The sequence below is a fragment of the Taudactylus pleione genome, unplaced genomic scaffold (genome assembly GCF_031769625.1).
Source record: "Taudactylus pleione unplaced genomic scaffold, aTauple2 ptg000095l, whole genome shotgun sequence".
Taxonomy (NCBI): Eukaryota; Metazoa; Chordata; class Amphibia; order Anura; family Myobatrachidae; genus Taudactylus; species Taudactylus pleione.
The window spans coordinates 35,958,333-35,978,705 of NW_028284497.1; positions in this window are offsets into that span (position 1 = coordinate 35,958,333).

Sequence of the window (20,373 nt, forward strand, 5' to 3'; positions counted from 1 at the left end):
ATAAAGCAAGGACTGACTGGTAAATGATAGCTTCGGGGGCAAGTACACAGGACTGTACTATAATGAGCAGCAGCTGATAGATAACAGGATAAGAGGAAGATTAGGGTTAAAACTTAGGGCTAATTTATTAAAGGGCAAAAAGCCTCTCTACTGGTCCTCTGGCAAAAAACACTTGTTTTTATGTTGCCATATATACGTGATTGAGAGAGCATTACAGCTGGTCGAATTTGAACATATCCCATGTATGCTCACATAATCAGTTTGGTAGTGCAGAATTTTCTGCTGGAGATGCTGTCTGTGGCCCAAACAATTTTGGGACATTTTCGCCATGCCAGAAAGTGCATGTTGAAGATTGCAGCAGCTGCAAGAAAAGTTCAATTTGCCATGCCACCAACTGAAGCAAGATGTAGTAACAAGGTGGAATTCCACCCTTTATATGCTTTAGCCATCCAAACCTACACAATAAGCCATGACATAGGAAGAATGTACCTCAGTCCTGCACAGTGGTGAATACTTCCCATGTTCTAGAAGGTGCTGAAACCATTCAAAGTAGTCACCTGTGAAGTTCTTTCAGACTCTGCCAGTCTGAGTCAAGTGATTCCCCTATAAAAACTTTTGGAAAAGCAGCTTAAGAAACTGAAGGAGAAGATGAAACAAAGCGATTCCGCTAAGTATGTCGGACTTGTAGGTCAAGTTCTTTATACGCTTCGTCAGGATCAAAGGATTGTCAACATCTTGAAATTGGATCACTACATTTTGGAGACCATGCTTGATCCTAGGTTTAAGTCATAGGTCATGTCTTTCTTCCCAACTGTCACAGATCGTAAGAGATGCAAAGATCTCCTGGTGAGCAAGTTGTCAGCTCGAGTGGCACATGAAACAAAAATATCTCCTCCTTCAGTTTCTCCGGCAACTATGGTTGTCAGGAAAAAACTGAGCTTTCCCAAGAGACTCACTAGTGATGCAGATGAGTCAACACAAGATTTTGACATCTGCAGGTCTTAAAGAGTTGCCCAAAATCAGTGACACCTCTACCGTAATGTAATTTGATAGGTCACGATCCATAGAATGGTGGAGGATTAATTTAATGACAGTGTACAAATAGACATGATAGACTGTCCCTTTGATGAATGAGATAGAAAAGGCAACTTGGAGGCCCTTGTACAAACTGGCTTTGCTTTACTTAAGCTGCCCACCCTCCAGTGTGTATTCAGAAAGAGTTTTCACCACAGCCGGTAACCTTGTCAGTGATCTGTGTAGGAGACTACTTCCTCAAAATTTTGAAAAGATGAAGTTCAACAAAATTAACTATAAATTTCACGAGGAAGACTTTTACCGGCAATTTATGTCAAAGTCCAGAGGCACCTGTAATGGTGGATTCTAGCAGGGTTGAATTAATATTGTGTGAAGATGATGTAAAAACTGATAAGAGAGAGATGATGAGGATGATAATGACATCTTGCCACTGTAGAGATCATTGAGAGCACTGTTAGTTTAGGTGATTTAAGCCCATCATTAACAACAATACTGTTAGCTGCCTTAATCCCATCATTAACAACAATGTTAGCTGCCCATTGGTAGCTTGTTTTATGGGGGCCCAAACATATCAAGTACTTCAGCCACAAAAGTAGCAGTCCTTGTTACTGAAGTGATTGGTTTGTTAAACTGTGCATGTCCTTTTTAATGTACAATAAAAGGGTGGGTGGGAGGGCCTCAATTCCATCTTTCACCACTTTTCATTATGGGCTTTGCCAAGATGTGTGTTTGACAGGCAGTGTACTGTATATTACTGTGCTTTACTGGGGTGTTCATGTTCCTTTGTATCTTGCAATGCCATCCATCACCAGCTTCCCATCCAGGCATATTGGCCCCATTTCCTACAGCTTCTCAGCAGATGCAGATTTGCAGACAAGTATTATCAAATCATATAACTCATTAGTAAATTAAATCTTGAGGAATCAACTTAATTGGGATTTTGGATGAACACTAATTATGTGAGGAGTTTGTATATTCTCCTGTGCTTGTGTGGGTTTCCTAAGGGTATGCCATTTTCTACCCGCATTCCAAAAATATACTGGTAGGTTAATAATTGTCTCTCAACAAAAATTAACCCAGGTGTATATGTGTGTGTGCATGTGATAGGGAACATAAATTGTTGTAAGCTCCACTGGAGCAGGGACTGATGTGAATGGACAAATTATCGCTGCCCTCCTCTCTCATAAATTTGCTTCGGAATTAAAAAATGTAATTCAATTTACAAATGAAAACTTTCCCTGCATTCAACTACATACATAATCCACCTCCCTTGTGCCTCTGATCTAGTTCTTGATTAATGAAAACATTATTGATTTCTAATATGGGGTGGTATAGTTTATTAAACTGCCATTCTGTCTCCCACTGCAGTGCCACTCTGTTTCCTAGATGTGCCATGTTGAAAGTTGAACTTCCACGTGTTTGTGCAGCCCACTGCTGTCGCTTAGCTTAGTTAGCCAGCTGCAGCCTTTTGGCCTTAACTGGATGAAAACAATATTGTAAGCTGTGGGGTTGTCAAAATTGACTGAGAATTAATGTTATTGAGCATAATAATACTGTAGGAACAAAAGTAATGTGATTGTTAGCTATTTTTATAAATAAATAAAAAAAGATTCCAAAATCAAAACACATGAGAGCAGATTTGGCATAACCAAAACTAAAACCCAACAATGAATGAGAACCAAAACCAAAATCAAAACACAATGGTTGGCGCACATCTCTATTTTAAAATTTAAAGTGACAGATACCAATTAGTTGTTGTGGACATCAACATATATACTGTGAAAGATGCTTAGGGCATAATTTGTCACCAGATGCTTAGGAAGCCAAATTCTACTTCAATCCTACACCCAAAGATAACATGGAGGACATTATTAAGACCTTGCTGCAGGCTACAGCGGTTCAGAAGGAAGCCACCAGGGTGCAGGAAGTGACTACCAAGGAAAACTGCAGACAACAGTAACGGGATATTGAGGAAAACCGCACACAATAGCAATTGGATATTTAATAAAACAGCAGACAACAGCAATTACATGATGAGAAAAATCGGAGGCAACAGCAATTGCTTGTGGATAAACTTTGCAAGCTACAGGGTCAAGACTGCAATGTTCCAACATTCGCTTGCGCCATATGGGCCAGTCATTTTCTGCAAAAGATGACCCTGATTAATGATAATAAAGCCTATCTAACCTCTTTTTAAAGAACTGCAGAGAGATAGAGTTGGCCTAAAGATCAGTGGGCAAGCCTTGTGGCACCCTCCCTGCCAGGAGAACCTCAAAAAGCCTATTTTGATTTGTGCATGATTGATGCTGAAGACTATGATAAGTTAAAAAAATATATTTTAACTCAGTTGGGAGTCACCGTGTTTGTTCGTGCCCAATAAGTTCATCGCTGGGAATGCCCAGCTCTCAAATGCATAACCTCATTCATCTTACCACAAAGTGGCTACTGTCAGATTCTCTAATAGGACTCCAGATCATGGAAAGGGTCATTATGGATCAATATCTATGGTCCTTACCTACAATTCTGTGCAAGTGGGTGAGCCACGCTGACCCTAAAACAGTAGACCAACTAGTAGAAGTAGATAGAATACAAGAAAGCAGCGCTTCAATTAAAATTTACAACCATTTAATAAAACTGATTAAAAAACAATTGCATAAATAAATCATAAACACAAAAACACATAACTAAAAACTGGATATTAAAAATCTTTGAGTGCGATGAAAAACACAAATGAAAATTTCAGACATTCATGTCAAAGTTCGAGCTCCTGATAATAGAAACCCTTTTATGGCACCGTACAAATGTACTAGATGAAGTCAAATATTGGATTAAAGTGGCAATTGCAAATATATAGATATTACCAGTTCCAATGTTCTCCAATGGAAATGTGGGTCTAATGACTGGCAATGGCCCGTGTAGTGTGATCTTCTTTAGATCCGTGAAGAAGGCTGGTATCCTGCAGAGACGTATAGATCTCCTACACCAATTCTGCTGTCATCCCCAATAATGGGGAAAGCATTAGCAAACAAAATCCTGGGCAGATAGATGATTGTCCAAATCAGGAACAGTGACTGGTGTCACAGATAGTTCTGTCCCTGCCACCAGTGATAACTCCACAGAGCTTCAATCAAAGAACATGTGTGCCAAGTAAGGGTATACACCAACGCGTTTTCCTGCCGGATTGGCAGCTTTTTCAAGGTGACTGCATATGCCAAAACAGAGCTCTTAAATAGTGTTCATTCATCCACATTAAAATATATCCAGCTGTGTTTAATTAATCAATTAGACATTAACAATTCATACAAAAAACATATATTTAGCATCATCTAAATTTCAGAAAATCAATAATACTTAAAAAACATATACTGTATCATAATAGTCATAGTGAGGCAAACCTACAACCTTGGCAATAAACATTAAAGAAAATAAAGATAAATAAATTACTAATTGCAACATGTGCATTTAATTAGGAGAATCTCTCAGTCTCAAGTTCCATCTACTCAAATGTAACTCGGTTGTTCCCCAGTGTATATCAGATGAGATAAGTAATAGAACATCTAAAGAAAAAAATATATTTTCTCCATTGCACCAACTACTAGATCTTCAATCATGTCCAGGATATTGATACAATAGTTTCATAAGACAAAAACCTTTTGTTAGTGTTTCCATTTACTCCACGTCTGTGACCATGACAACTGTCACGGATCACTAAAGGTCACATGATCCGGACGTATATGTCATGTGGGACCACCTTGGAATGCGGCGTCTGCACTGCGCCGCGTGTCACAAGACGTTTGCCACTACATTCTTGTATGGTCACCAAGGGAACACACGCCATCCCGTACACGGGATGGATCTGGAACCAAACTATTCTAATGGCCAAATACTAATAGGAATGGCATATGATGAGTGTAGGATACCCAAACTAAATGCACATACGTGCATACATATAGGACAACAATAAAGGCATATCAAAATATATAGGTCTTATAATAACTAAAGGTAAAAGTATTCAATGAACACTGAAACAGCATAAGAATAAAAGGAACCCATGGTCTCAGCCATGAGTCCCTGATGATATAACAATATAACATATACATAATACAGACACACATCAGAAACATCTATTACATAACCAATAACCTATGTGTGTTATGTCTAGATCCCGATGAATATCTAGCAAACCAAGAGAGAGCTATTTGTAATAGAAATCAAAGGGGCACGTTATAGCAGGTGGAAGGACATAATAACAGATTATCTTATGACATTAAGTTCTAAGACCTCATTCAACCCACTCGGCCACAGAGAGTTAAGCTGGAAAGTCCAAAAAACTTCCTGTTGGCACAGTCGTTGGAATCTATTGCCCCCACCCCGCACTGTGGGAGGGACAAACTCCAAACCTGTGACCTGCAGAGAACTTGGATCACTTCCATGGCATTCCATAAAGTGTTTGGGTACACTATGATTGGGCATACTATTCAAAATGTTACAGCGATGTTCCATAAACCTCACTTTCAAGGGGTGAGTAGTGCGTCCCACATAATTGAGGTTACATCCACATTTTAATCAATAGATCACCCAAACAGTGTTGCAATTAATGAAACTACCAATTTTCAGCTCCTTATTTCCTATCGCAGTGACTATTGATAAAGTTATTGATAAAGCAGTAGAAGTGGTGGGGAAATATGTGGCAGCTAAAGAACTATTAAGTGTTCCCTACCAGGACCTAGTCCTACAATGGCAATCTCCAGTGACCACTGATAATACTGTTCCAGAAGAGAAGGGTGCTGGGTGGTGGAATGAACCTAAGATGGTGGGTTTGGAACCTGGAAGTAGGCCAGCAGTGCCAGTAAGGTTCCTACCCCATAACAGACTTGATAATAATATGATCCAAAAATTTTAGATGTTGTGGCTTGGGTCATACTGCTGCTATTTGTTCACTTACCGCTTATGTTAGTAGCAGACTGTCTTTCTTTGCTCAGCTAGCCTGCACTACAGACTGACAGGCTAAGTCAGATAAGCAAATGTGTATAGTCATTATAGAAGGCAAACAAGTAGAGAATCTCTTAGATTCTGGTAGCCTGGTTACTTTTATCAAATCCAATTGGTGAACCCCTTAAAATTTAACTGGAAAACTATTGGTGTGACTTGAATACATGGGAATACTCAATATTATGTTACTGCGGAAGTGAACATAGAAACGCAGTGTGGTTCTGCTGTAGTCCATGTGGGTTCTAAAGAATTATGGTGCCTGTTTAAAATTTACACAGATAAGAACCTCGGTGTATCATCCCCAGCCTGATAGCTTAATGGAGAGGTTTAATAAAACTTTAAAAAACATGCTAAATAAAGTAGTGGATAAAGATGGAAGGGACTGGGAGTATTTGTTACCAAATTTATTACTGGCTATTAGACAGGTGCCCCAATCCTCCACTGGGTTTTCACCTTTTGATTTGTTGCATGGGAGACAACCAAGGGGATTGCTGGACATTGCAAAGGAGATATGAGAGGGGCAAGTATTATTGAGCATGTTTCTCAAAGGCAGGAAAGAATAGCTCCAGTGATGCTGATTGTGAGAGAGTACTTGGAATAGGCACAACAGGCCCAGCAGTGGGTGTACAATTGCAATGCCCAGTTACAAGGACCCTTGGAAATACAAGAAAAAGTGGGGGAGGTTATATATAAAGTGTAAAAACCTTGGAAAGGATAGCCAGATCAGATCTACTATGTAAATCTTATAAAACTTTGGAAGCATAGGGAAGCTATGCCAGCCACCCCAGTCTCTCCAGTACCCTCAGTATTGGTGGTTCCTAAAGTAACAAGAGATAAAATCCTCTCCATTGTTCAACAGAAGGAGACTAAAGAATTTCTCAAAGAAATACAGTTTTGTTTTCAGCCATACCAGGTAAAAAAAAGTCATTAAACATGATATAATCAATGACCCAAGAGTTAGTTTAACCTAAAGCCCTATAGAATGCCAGAAACCCAACAGGAATCAGTGTCTAAAAAAATGAAAACATTTTTGGAGTTTGGTGTAATTTAAAAGTCCCATTGTGCTCATTCTGAAACCTGTTGGGAATTTGCACTTCTGCAATGTCTGTAAGTCGAATAATGTGTCTAAGTTTGATGCCTACCCAATGCCTCAGGTGCATGAACTTATTGAAAGACTAGGAACAGCAAAGGTACTTAACCACTCTATACTTAACCAAAGGGTATTGGCCAGTGTTATTTACAAATAATACCAAAGAAAAGATACCTCCTTCTCCTCTGGCAACTCAGATGTTGGTAATTTTTTAATTTTACAGATGAATTTACTCCTACCTAGCAGATTTGTTAGGTGGGATACTCATATACTGTACTTTTAGGGCAGGTTTTGATTTAGTAGATCATTTAGTGCATTTTGACATGAGACAGGTGCACTGATGATCGTTCCTGAGTTTTTTCAGTAGCTGGCAGGTGGTCAGACATTAATGCCCAATTTGGGTGAGGTCAAGTGTATGTAGTCCACTATAACTATAGTGTGGTTGCAAATAGAGCACAGGTGGGATGGAGGGGCACGCAAGATAGTGTTCTTTAGACAGGGCCCATAGTGGGTTTAAAGTGGCAGTATCTTAATTTATGCTGCAGAGAGGTGGTTGGGTATCATGGCAACCACTTTTATGTCTTGAGTATACCCATTTCTATAGGTCCGATTTAGTGCATATCAATGATGAGTGCCTTGGGTGGCAGCTGTTCTGCTTCTTGAACAAGCAATCTGGTGGTCACAGGGCTGGCAGGCTTCAGTTTTGTTTGAATCTGGCTGTTGGAGGGAAAGCATTGCTCTTCAGTGGCCAAAGATGGCACAAGGGGTAGTTGTGGAGCACTATCTTTTTGAATGGAGGTGATTATTCTAGCTTGTGTGGGGGACTCTTTGCGAGAGGGTCTCGAACTATACCAAGGCAGAGGAGGTCAGGATAATGGATAATCTACTCTGGCCCTTTCCCTCACAAGAGTGCGCCCAGTCTTAACAGTGTACTGATCAACACACACACACACACACACACACACATACACACACACTTCTTTGAGTAATGGCTTTGGCCTTTATATATGTTAATTTTGATAAATTACATGTCTGTGTCTTGTCTTTAGGTTTTATAACAATGTTTACATTTAAAAATGTAACCACAGAAAAGTTTACCTAGTAAAATATTTTTTTCAAGCCTGAACTTGAGCACTGCTGTGGCTTTTCTGGAAAGTCACAGTTAAGAGATCTGTTGACATGTTCCACATAAACTAAGTTTACTGTAGATATTCTCATTGAAAAAATATCTATATATCTCAACTATTCACCTCTTTAATGTGAACCCTTAAGTATTAAGTCAGATGGAAAATGAGTCTGTTCTCCAGTTATATGACTGAATGGCAGTTAACTCCTACCTAATCTTTCAACATATATTTGTTCACTGGATCAACAGATTGTGTAAGCAGCATGACTGATGGGTTTAAATATGTGTCTGCTCCTGTTTGGTTTGTACTGAACCATTGACCATTTTGTTTGTGAATATATCATAAAATATACTTCTGTATTACACACCACAAAAGAGGGACATGAGACATCTCTTCACTGCAGAAACAACAGCATTTTTCACAGTTGTCAGTTTTAATTTCAGTTGCTATTTTAAACTATTCTCAATGAAAGCCATAGTTTATTTCCCCCCTTTAAAGCATTCTTATACATCTTGTATAATTCAGACCATGCTTTATAGTTACACGTTGTCATCTGAGAAACAACAACACTGATTAAGTAAACCATCTACTGTACACTGGGCCTGATTCAGAGCCGCTCATAAGCGGCCGCTCGTTCGTTCCGAGCGATGTTTGCCCAACTGCGCATGCGTACGGATAGTAATACGCATGCGTGAACCAGTCAGTGCGGCCGAAAATCGTTTGTTCGCTAAATAGCGAGTGCCTGCTAATTTGAGTGACAGGAGGAGGCGTATGTGGGTGGTAACAGGGGAAGGTGCTTGAAAACGGGGAGTGGAGATCAGAAGGCAGGCGTGTTTAAAGGTCAAAATGGGCGTTTTATGGGTGTGCATAATTAATACAGCAGCGTCATTGACCACGTCACTGGGTTATTTTATAGTCAGAACTGCTCGCATGATTGCGGTAGGAAAAACCAACCACAAGAATAGCGAGCAGTTCATACGCTGGTCGATGTACTCGATTAATCTAATAAATAGCGGACATGACGTAGGATGTGAGCGGCCAAGGGGCGTAGTTTCCAAAAAAACGACCGCAAGTTTTGTTCGCTCGTTCAGACATAGAGGCGTGAACAGACTGCAAAGAGCGAACGGTTCATTTGAATAGCCACCCTTTTTTTCAGAACGAACGACCGCAAATAGCGTCCGGCTCTGAATCAGGCCCACTGTTGGTAACAAAAAGGAAAGTTAGGTATCATAAGAGGAAGCTTAATATACTGTAATATGAATTGTCATTGCGGAAAAAAGTATGCTAAAGGAAATATAAAACTTTTCTGGGACTAGTCAGGCTACATTATTGTTATTATAACTATTTTAAAGTATCTACTATACATTTTTGATCAGTAGTCTATTTTATTTCACTTAAATATATATATATTTTTTAAACACTTATTTCAAGAAATGATATTGTTATAAAGTCTGTTACACAACACTCAAACATGCTCATCTTTAACAAGCTGACGTGTGGTAATGTGTTTACTGTTCTGTGATCAGCAGATGCAGGAAAACAGGGTCCTTTTCACAATAACCATTACAGCGGGCAATATTTTTGTAGGTGCATTGGCTACCTGACTCCTAGGATATTCTAGCTCTGTCCTATCCAACCTTTTATATCTTCCCATTGCTATTGCTTCTTAGGCCCTTTTAACTCTCCCCTTATACTCAAATATAAATTATCAAAACTAATTTTAAAGCCAAGCAAACAGTTTCTATATCATTTGGCATGTCATATGAGATATGTTTATGGAACTAGTCTTTTAGACTTAAATTATATTTCACAAAATTACAAATACTATCACTTTTTACTTAAGTAACCCACCCCCACACTATGCAGGCTGCAGGCGTGAGTGAATCTGTGAACCCTGGTGAGAATACATCAACTCACCTATTATAAGGAATTATATCACATCTCACAATTTATACAGGAGTTTATATATGCGATAATGTATAGGTTTTATGATATAAGGACAAGTTACAGACTAGTTCCATTATCATATAAGAGAATACAGGTCATGTAAATGCAAAGCGACTTGTAATATCTGTAGTCATTTACAAGGACCCTTGAAAATGTATGTTTTCTAGACCACCTGTCTTTTGAAATGTGCCAGTTAGTATTGAATGCACCTGTGCACTAGCTAGGACATATGGAAAACATGAACTGTTAGGGGTTCTTGGGGGCCGAATTTGGCCACCCCTGGTTTGTAGTACTTTCAGTAATTTATATAACCTATGCAATTATGAAGAATTAACTGAGACTACACTCAACTATTCATTGTTTTATAATGTAATGTATGTCAAAGGCCAGAAATCCTTCAATATTAATGGATTTCAGAGTGTTATATATAATTTATAAAGCACACTGAGGGTTTTTTAACGTAAATTTTACATATTGTAAAATTAAACAATGTATCATATTTTTTTTATTTGTTTTTATCAAATTGAATTTAATGTTCTGTTTTACGTAAATCAAGACAGAAAAATATTTATTCACTAATCTTGATTGCTTGGCTTTGTTAACTAATCCATTACTTGTTTACTTTGGTCTTTGTTTGCTGCATATGGTAAGGTACAAAGTGTTTTCCTGTTAGTTCAAAAGTCTTCCAAATATTAGCTTAGAATAGACAGTACTTGGTTACCATGAGCAGTGGTTTGTTGGAATACAGTCATTAAAAAGCATTTGTCAGCTTATTTCAAATGTTTTTGTCAGTGAGTTGAAACCTAGGTCACCTGTAGCAGGTACAAGTAAAATAAATAAAGGCTTACGTGCTAATGTCACCCTTGCTGTAATCTTTATCTCTCCAAGTTTAGACCAAACATCCCCAGGTGTCTCTCAAAGTACTGATCATAATTCCCTTTGTTTTCTAAGATTATATTTTATGTCAAATCTCCTTATCTCACTAACTCTAGAACATTCATTAGTGTGTGCAGATCAATATTTGTGTAGTTTAGCAAATACTAAATAAATATCTCCTTCATATATTACTGAGCTCTTGGTTAAATATGAAATGTGCCAGCTGCCAATTGTGTATTTAAAGTTTATTAAGTTACTTGCATATATTTGTTGCACATGAAATTGGTTGGCGTTGAGTCATTAGAAACATTTTGATTAAACATTTATTCAACATTGTGCTAGGTTAATGATGGCTTATAGAGAAAACTTTATGTACTGAAAGCATTGTTCACCTGTATTCAAACAATGATAAAAAGTTTTGAAAAGGGTTGAGTAGGAATAAAATGCTTGCTGCATTTCTTGCTGTGATTGCACACTTAATTAATTGGTTAAAAGATAACACAGATGAAATAACATGTGGTTTAAGGTGGGTACACACTATGCAGATATATCCGCAGACCGAGTGATCTGCATATACATCTGCAGATGATGGTTGTTCATACACACTGAACAACCATCATCTGTGCCTGCCCGCAGGTCCCGGGGACCAGGGGGCGTGTCCCGGCAGGCTGGGGGTGTGTCCCGCCCCACTCCTCACGGCTGCCTCTGTGTGTGTATGGGCGGTCTGCAGACCACCCGTACACACCTGCTGATGGACAGATATGTCTGCAGACATACCTGTCCATCGTCTGTGCAGCACAGCCAATGTGATATGTCGGTGAATGCCGACATTCACCAACATATCGCGGGTACACACTGCCTGACGGGCAGCAGATACATTGTCCGATCAATTGATCGGCCACTGTATCTATCAGTGTGTACCCAGCTTTAGACTCTTAAGCTGGGTACACACTGGCGGATATATTGGCCGATCACTTGATCAGCCAATATATCTGGTGCCTGTCAGCCAGTGTGTACCAGTGATATGTCTGTGAACAACGTCGTTCACAGACATAATGCATTGGCTGTGCTGCACAGCCGATGGACATTTATATCTGCTGACATATCTGTCCATCGGCAAGTGTGTACAGGCCATTAGCTGTTTGCCTGTACACAAGCAGCGGCAGCCGTGGGGAGGTTGGCGGACCCACCCATGCCCCGCCTCCTGGCCAGTGGGACCTGCGGCTGCCTGGAAGATGATGGCCATTCAGTGTGCATGAATGACCATCATCTACAGGTATATCTACAGATCACTCGATCTGCTGATATATCTGTTCAGTGTGTACCCAGTATAAGTGTGTGTGTACACACTTAGCAGATATATCTGCAGATCGAGTGATCTGCAGATATATCTGTAGATGATGGTCGTTCATATACACTGAACAACCATCATCTTCCAGGCAGCCACAAGTCTCGCCCCCCTCCCCGTGGCTGCCGCTGCATGTGTACGGGCGATCTGCTGACAGCCCATGCACACATGCCGATGGACAGATATGACAGCAGATATATTTGTCCATTGGCTGTGCAGCACAACTGACGCGATATGTCTGTGAACGACATCGTTTGATTTGCCAATATATCTGCCAGTATACCCAGTCTAAGGGGGTGATTCAATTGTTTTGGCCACCACAAAAGTTAATGGGTGCCTAATGTAGCAAATCAATTGGTTTTGGGTCCCATGAATTGTTGCACAAGTCTTGGACATTTAGACAAGATTTGGTCAGGTGTAAAGTGGCTAAACTTGTTGAAAGTCACGGTTAGAGCACCTAAACTGCAGTCATGTCACACATTTCTGCTCGCCACTTCAGGAGGGGGTAAGCAGAAATGCCGGCACCAGCGGCTGTTTGAACACGAACGAAGCAACAATTGATTTGCTTCATCGGGTGCTTGTCACTGACATCTGTCAGCTTAAATTTTTTAATATCCCCCCTAAATACATAAACCGTGTGACATGTAGCTCCAAATTACATAACAGCCAATTAAATTTAGCTGGGAATAGCTGTCTCCAGCAATTTTTTAATTTGTAGATGTAGGGCACTATTTTAAAAACAACTTCAAGTTTAAATTCACAGGCCTTGGTGGTCATGGAACAGAGACGTAAACAATTTTGAGCAATGATGAAGATGATTCATTGGAATTGAGTGGGAATACTCATAGCAGTGTCATATCACAGACACTGGGGGAGATGTATGAACTGTTGATATGGGGTGGAAGCAGGGCCGGACTGGCCATCGGGCACTTCTGGCAAATGCCAGAAGGGCCAATGGCTAAATGGGCCGGTTTGGCTGAGCGCAGGCTTACTGGGCAGTGCACCCTCCCTGGCGGTGCCATGCTCGGTCAGCAAAGAATTTTCACTAATGCGCAGCTCCGTCATTGCGCGATGACATCATAACGCAATCGCGTCATGACACGGCCAGCGTCCAAGCCCTTGGCAATGGGGGCATTGTTTATCTGAGCGGGAGGGTGAGCACCTGAGCAGTGCGCTATATAGAAAGTCTGCTGGCCTGGAGGTAGAACCACACAAGCCACTCCTCATTCAGAAGAGCCGCACTTCTGGGTTATAGTGCCAGTAATGAAATGGTAGCTTAAACCCGGGCATCAGCGACAGAAGTGCAGCAGCGTCACAGAGGACTGCATACGCTGACTGTTTAAGACCTCCTCTTCACACAAAACTACATAAGGTATCTCTCTCTGCCATCTCAACCATTAGTTTCCTTCTGTCTCTCATCTCACCATATTCCTCCTCCTCTTACTCTCTCTTCCATCTCCCCTGATTTCTTCTCTCTCTCTTTTCTGTTTCCCCTATTCTCCTCTCATCTCCCCCTATACCTAAACTGCTGTCTGTCCTTATTCTTCCTGTCTCCCCTATTCCTCCTGTATACTGTCTTTCCCTATTCCTACCTTCTATATCCCATCTCCCCCCTATTACTCCTCTCTCTCTAGCAGGTCCCCCTCTTTCTCCTATGTCTCTCCTAGCTTTCCCTATTACTCCTCTCTCTCTAGCAGGTCACCCTCTTTCTCCTATGTCTCTCCTGGCTTCCCCTATTCCTCCTCTCTCTCTCCCAGATCCCCCTATTCCTCCTCTCTCTCTCCCAGCTCCCCCTATTCCTCCTCTCTCTCTAGCAGGTCCCCCTCTTTCTTCTATGTCTTTCCCGACTTCCCCTATTCCCAGTCTCTCTCTCCCAGCTCCCCCTATGCCTTCTCTCTCTATAGCAGGTCCCCTCTTTCTTTTATGTCTCTCCCGACTTCCCCTATTCCTCCTCTCTCTCTCTCCCAGCTCCCCCTATTCATCCTGTCTCTCTCTCCCAGCTTCCCAAATTCCTCCTCTCTCTCTAGCTGGTCCCCCTCTTTCTCCTATGTCTCTCCCAGCTCCCCCTATTCCTCCTCTCTCCCGGCTCCCCTTATTTCTCCTATGTTTCTCCCAGCTCCCCCTATTTCTCCTATGTTTCTCCCAGCTCCCCCTATTTCTCCTATGTCTCTCCCAGCTCCACCTGTCTCTCCCAGCTCCCCCTATTTCTCCTATGTCTCTCCCAGCTCCCCCTATTTCTCCTATGTTTCTCCCAGCTCCTCCTATTCTCCTATGTCTCTCCCAGCTCCCCCTATTTCTCCTATGTCTGTCCCAGCTTCCCCAATTTCTTCTCTCTCTCGTGGCTCTCCCTGTTCCTTCACACTCTCTCTCTCTCCCTATTCCGTCTTTCTCTGTGTCTCTCCCTGTCTGTCTCTTTCTCCCTCTCTCTCTCTCCCTATTCCATCTCTCTCTCTCCCTATTCCCTCTCTCTGTCTCTCTCTCCTCTCCCTCTCTCTCCTCTCCCTATCCTCTCCCTCCCTGTTCCTTCACTCTCTCTCCTTTCCGTGTTCCTTCACTCTCTCTCCTTTCCCTGTTCCTTCACTCTCTCTCCTCTCCCTGTTCCTTCACTCTCTCTCTCTCTCTCTCTCCCTGTTCCTTCACCCTCACCCTCTCTCTCTCGGCTTTCCCTGTTCCTTCACTCTCTCTTTCTCCCTCTCTCTCTCTCTCTCTCTCTCTTTCTCCCTCTCCCTATTCCTTCTCTCTTTCTCCTTATTCCTTCTCTCTCTCTCTCTCTCTCTCTCTCCCTATGCCTTCTCTCTCTCACCCTATTCCTTCTCTCTCTCCCTATTCCCTCTCTCTCTATCTCTCTCTCTCGGCTCTCTCTCTTGGCTCTCCCTGTTCCTTCTCTCTCTCAGGGCTCTCCCTGTTCCTTCACTCTCTCGGGGCTCTCCCTGTTCCTTCTTTCTCTCTCGGGGCTCTCCCTGTTCCTTCTCTCTCTCTCTCTCTCTCTTGGGGCTCTCCCTGTTCCTTCTCTCTCTCTCTCTCTCTCTCTCTCGGCTCTCTCGGCTCTCCCTGTTCCTTCTCTCTCTCTCGGGGCTCTCCCTGTTCCTTCTCTCTCTCTCATTCTCCATATCCCTTCTCTCTATTTCTTTCTCTCTATCCCTTCTCTCTCTTTCTCCCTATCCATTTTCTCTCTCTCTTTCTCTTTCTTTGTGTCTCTGTCTCTCTCTCTGTGGCTGTCTCTCTCTCTCTGTCTCTGTCTGTCTCTCTGGTCTCTCTCATTCTCCTATGTTGGATCCCATCTTTCTTTTTCTCTCTCCCCCTGCTCCCCAAATTCCTCCCATGTTTCTCTCGGCTCCCTACTTTCCTCCTCTCTTTCCTGTCTTCCCTTTTCTTGTGTGTGACCTGCACCAGTGAAGTGCCAGCTTTACCCAAGTGTACACACTTATAGATATCTCTCCAATCTGTCTGGTGGGAAGGAAAATCTGGTCCATTTTCCAGCATCTGGGAGCAAATTTCTATTGATATTTGCTCCCATGGATTGGACAGATATAACAGAACCAACACAATATCAAAGCTTAACAGAACCAACACAATATCAAATGTTTGGCTATGGCACATGTTTGAAAACCCCACAGGATGTGCTCTGTTGTTTGTGTACTTGTATGTTCTAATATTAATTATATTTGTAGGAGTATAGAATAAGAAATGGGAGGGGTTAGGGATAGTAAGGGGAGGGGTCTATGCCAGGAGCATGATGATGACGCGAGGTGGGCCTGTGTGCTCTTAAAATGCCAGGGCCTATTTTAAGTCACAGTCCGGCCCTGGGTGGAAGTGGTGTCAGTGCATGTTATGTGCGAATATAGCGCTTCTCCCCCATGTATTGTGGGGTTGGGCAGTAAATGACAGGGGTGCTATGTGCCCTTGCCATTATCAGCACTCCTATTTTGAAGATGTGCAGGCAGATGTATAAATGGTCAGTGGCACTGTATTAGCCATGGGTGCCACTAGGAGGAATTTGACTGACGCATGCGCAGTATGCATGCAAGTGCTGGTCAGTGAAAGCGGCCCCACTGAAAGAGGGAGAGCACAATTCGCCAAACAGGTACATTAACACACTCCCTCTATAGTGGATACTCTTTTCATACATGCGGCAAATAAGAGGACCTGCTTCACCGCGATCTGGCAGCAAAGCGGGTCCGCATCTTCCCCACAATGTGGTATCATTCATTGTGCAAAGTGCTCATTTAGGGATGCACAGTAAAATTAAAATGTTGCTCTAACAATTATCTGTGATGTGTGAAGCCAATAGACATTGTGGATAATTGAATTAACCACTTTTTAAAAAAAAATCTGTTTACAGATAGGCCCAGATAGTTTGTTGCTCCAGACACCATGTAGCGTGCCCTGCATCTCGCGCCACATGGTATGCCTTGAGTTGCACCTTTTAGTATTATTCGCAACTGAATGTACCTTGGCGTTGGAAAAAGTCATAGCATGTAATATAACTTTTTGTCCACCAGGTGTCGCTTTTCCTAAACTACACTGTGCATGCGTCCGTTATCCAATGCATTTTCTGTATCACCACCCAATATTGGCTGACAGAACTGATTCGGAACACTACAGTACAGCGTTTTCATCATGGAATCAAGGCTATAGAAGAATGTGAAATAAACATTTACATCTTTACAGTAAAGTATGTGTGTGAGTCCTGTACTTTATTAAAAAATATATATTTTTTTATATTTTTGTCTCAAGGGCTCAGACAGGGGTCAAATGCACATACAGCTTTCAATGAGACGGGATGAATTATTATTCACTAATGCTCGGGTACTGTGTTTACATGTACTGTACTAGTATAAAATTTAGAATGGAAGACACATTTTTATTATTATCAATATTATTATGCTTCCCTCACTGTGCCATCCCTAATGGCAGTGGGTGTGTGGAGTGCACAAGGATTCAGTAGATGGGTATGGAAACCTTCTTGGCCTAGTGGTAAAGAGGTGGTTTTACATTGCCGTGGTCCAGCGTTCAAATCCCACCACAGCCCAATATTACTTCATAATCATAACTTTAGGTTAATTCCTCTATATATATTTTTTTATAAAGTACAGTGGTGGATCCATCCACACTAATCGAGTTTCAGATGCACCCACAGGTGGTGGGGTTCAGGGAGTCAAATCCAACCTCAGTTTTCAATAAGACCACATGATTTCCTGTTTAATATTGTTGCAGTACAGCATTGATGGCACTACTTTAAATACCCTAGCTCCACAACTCCCTCGCACCCTGCAATGACACACCCATACAGTTATGGGGTGTAGAGGCTCGAGTGTCAGGTTTCAGGGGCTCAAAGAGGTCTCAGATGCACTTACAGTATATTGGGATTCAGGGGCTCAGGTAATTAGATGAATTACCCCTAAACCTAACACAAACCCTAAAGAAAAGATAATCATCCTGTGTCGACCATTTTTGTGTCGACTATTTTTGTGTTGATCTTTTGACCAAATCTTAAACATAAAAAATGAATATCAATATAAAAAATAACATGTCGACCATATTTGTGTCGACCTTTTGTCCAAACCCTAAAAATAATAATAATGATAACAAAAAATATGTGTATATAATTTTTGTGTTGACCATTTATGTGTTGACCTTTTGTCCAAACCCTAACCCTAAAAATAATAATAAAAAATGTGTTCAACCATTTTTGTGTTGACATTTTGATTAATCCTTAACTGAATAATTTTTTAAATAAAAATGTATCATGTGTCAATCATTTTTGTGTTGACATTTTGATTAATCCTTAACAGAATATTTTTTTAAATAAAAATGTATCATGTGTCGTCCATTTTCGTGGCATCAAGTTTCGTGTTGACCATTTTCGTGTTGACTACTTTTCTCACCAACCCTCTAACTGGATAAAAATATAAAAAACCATTTTAGTGTCAACTGTTTGACAAAACCCTAACCCTAAAAGTAATCTAAAAAGTAATCAACTGTACGGGGGTGTCATTGCAGAGTGCGGGGGAGTTGTGGAGCTATGTAGTGCCATTAATACAGTACTGCAACATTATTGAACAGGAAATTTTGTGGTTTTATTGAAAACTGAGGTTGCGTTTGAGTCCCTGAGCCCCAACACCTGTGGGAGCATCTGACCCGTCTAAGCCCCTGATGCTGAGAGTGTGCCTGAAACCTGACACTCAAGCCCCTGTACACCATAACTGTATGGGTTTGTCATTGCAGGATGCGGGGGAGTTGTGGAGCAATGTAGTGCCTTCAATACACTACTACAACATTATTGAACAGGAAATCATGTGGTCTTATTTAAAACTGAGGTTGCGTTTGAGTGCCTGAACCCCAACACCTGTGGGTGCGTCTGAAACTCGATTAGTGCGGATGGAACCATCACTGTACTTTATAAAAAAAATATATGGGAATGAATCTAGAGTAATCATGATTACAAAATAATATTGGGCTGTGGTGGGATTTGAACCCTGGACCATGGTCATATAAAACAATCACTCTACCACTGGCCAGGAAGGTTTTCACATCCATCTACTGAATCCATGTGCACTCCACCCACCCGCTGCCATTAGGGAGAGCGCAGTGAAGGAAGCATAATAATAATGATAATAATTATAAAAATGTGTCTTCATTTCTAAATATTATACTAGTACATGTAAACACATGACCCCACCATTAGTGAGTAATAATTCATCCTGTCTCATTAAAAGCTGTGCGTGCGTCTCATTAATGTGTCGATTATAGTGTCATAACAACAGGGCAATTACACTACTGTACAGTACTGTGTGTGTACTGATTTGGGTCCTGTTCAACAAGCTTCTGCGATATTATTAAAAAGATTGGTTGTGCGAACATGCAACATGCAAATACACTTCAGTAGTGTCCCGAATGTGATTTGCCCGCCTGTCAGGGATATCCATCCACTTCTACAGTAATTCAGTAGTACAAATTTCATCAGTGGAGCACTCGCCACCCAGCGGTTAAGTGATGTATTACATGCCATGGATTCTCTTACGTTGCAGAACGCCACAGTGCACCACAGTACAGCCATCACGCAACGTTCCAAGGAGCGACTCGGAAGCCTGAATGCTACGCTATGAGCAACAAACTAGCTGAGCCCATCTGTACTTCTGTCAAAACTTTAGAAAGTAAGGTAAGTCTTGTTTTGTGTGTGAGTGTGCATGTGTGTGTCATTTTATGTTGTACAAATGATCTAGTTTTGTGTGGGTAAATAAATTGAACACTTAAGAAATATATTTAACTCATCTATAATAAGGACATTGTTCTACTTGGATTGTTTAACAAATTACTGAGACAAACACAAATGATCTAGCGTTAATACTGTACTTGGAGGAGTTCCTGCTGTTGTAGACTGTTAGATTGTATCATATAAAAGTCCTTGCCATGTAAACTGTTAAAATAATAAGCTTTTGGCATTTTAAGATTTAAAAAAAGATTTCAACAACTTTGCTATTAAATATTTTAAGTCCTGGACAGAAGGTGTTTCTCATTGGGACAATGATAAAAGGGGTTCAGATGTTAGAATACTTTTCATTGTAGTCGTTGGATTTTCTTTCAAGCTTTAGTTTTATTTATTTTCTTCCAAGACTGGATATTGATGCAGTTCCTCTAGAGAAATGTTTTGGATGTTATATGAACAACATTCTAATATTTGTACAAAAGGTTTATCCTTTTGATACGAAAAGGAAATTCAAACCATGGGTGCAAACAGATGTGAATTGTGCAGCTTTGTATTGAGCTGTGTATCTGCTTTAGATATCTTGAGAAGACAGTTTTTGTTCAGACATGTTTGGAAAGCCTAAAGGTTCTGCCTAGCAAAGTGAATACTGTGATTGGATATATAATATCATGGGAGTTATTTGGCATTGTCATGACAGGTTTTGGAATATCAAATGATTATTGTACAAAAAAGACAAATGCTAATTTAT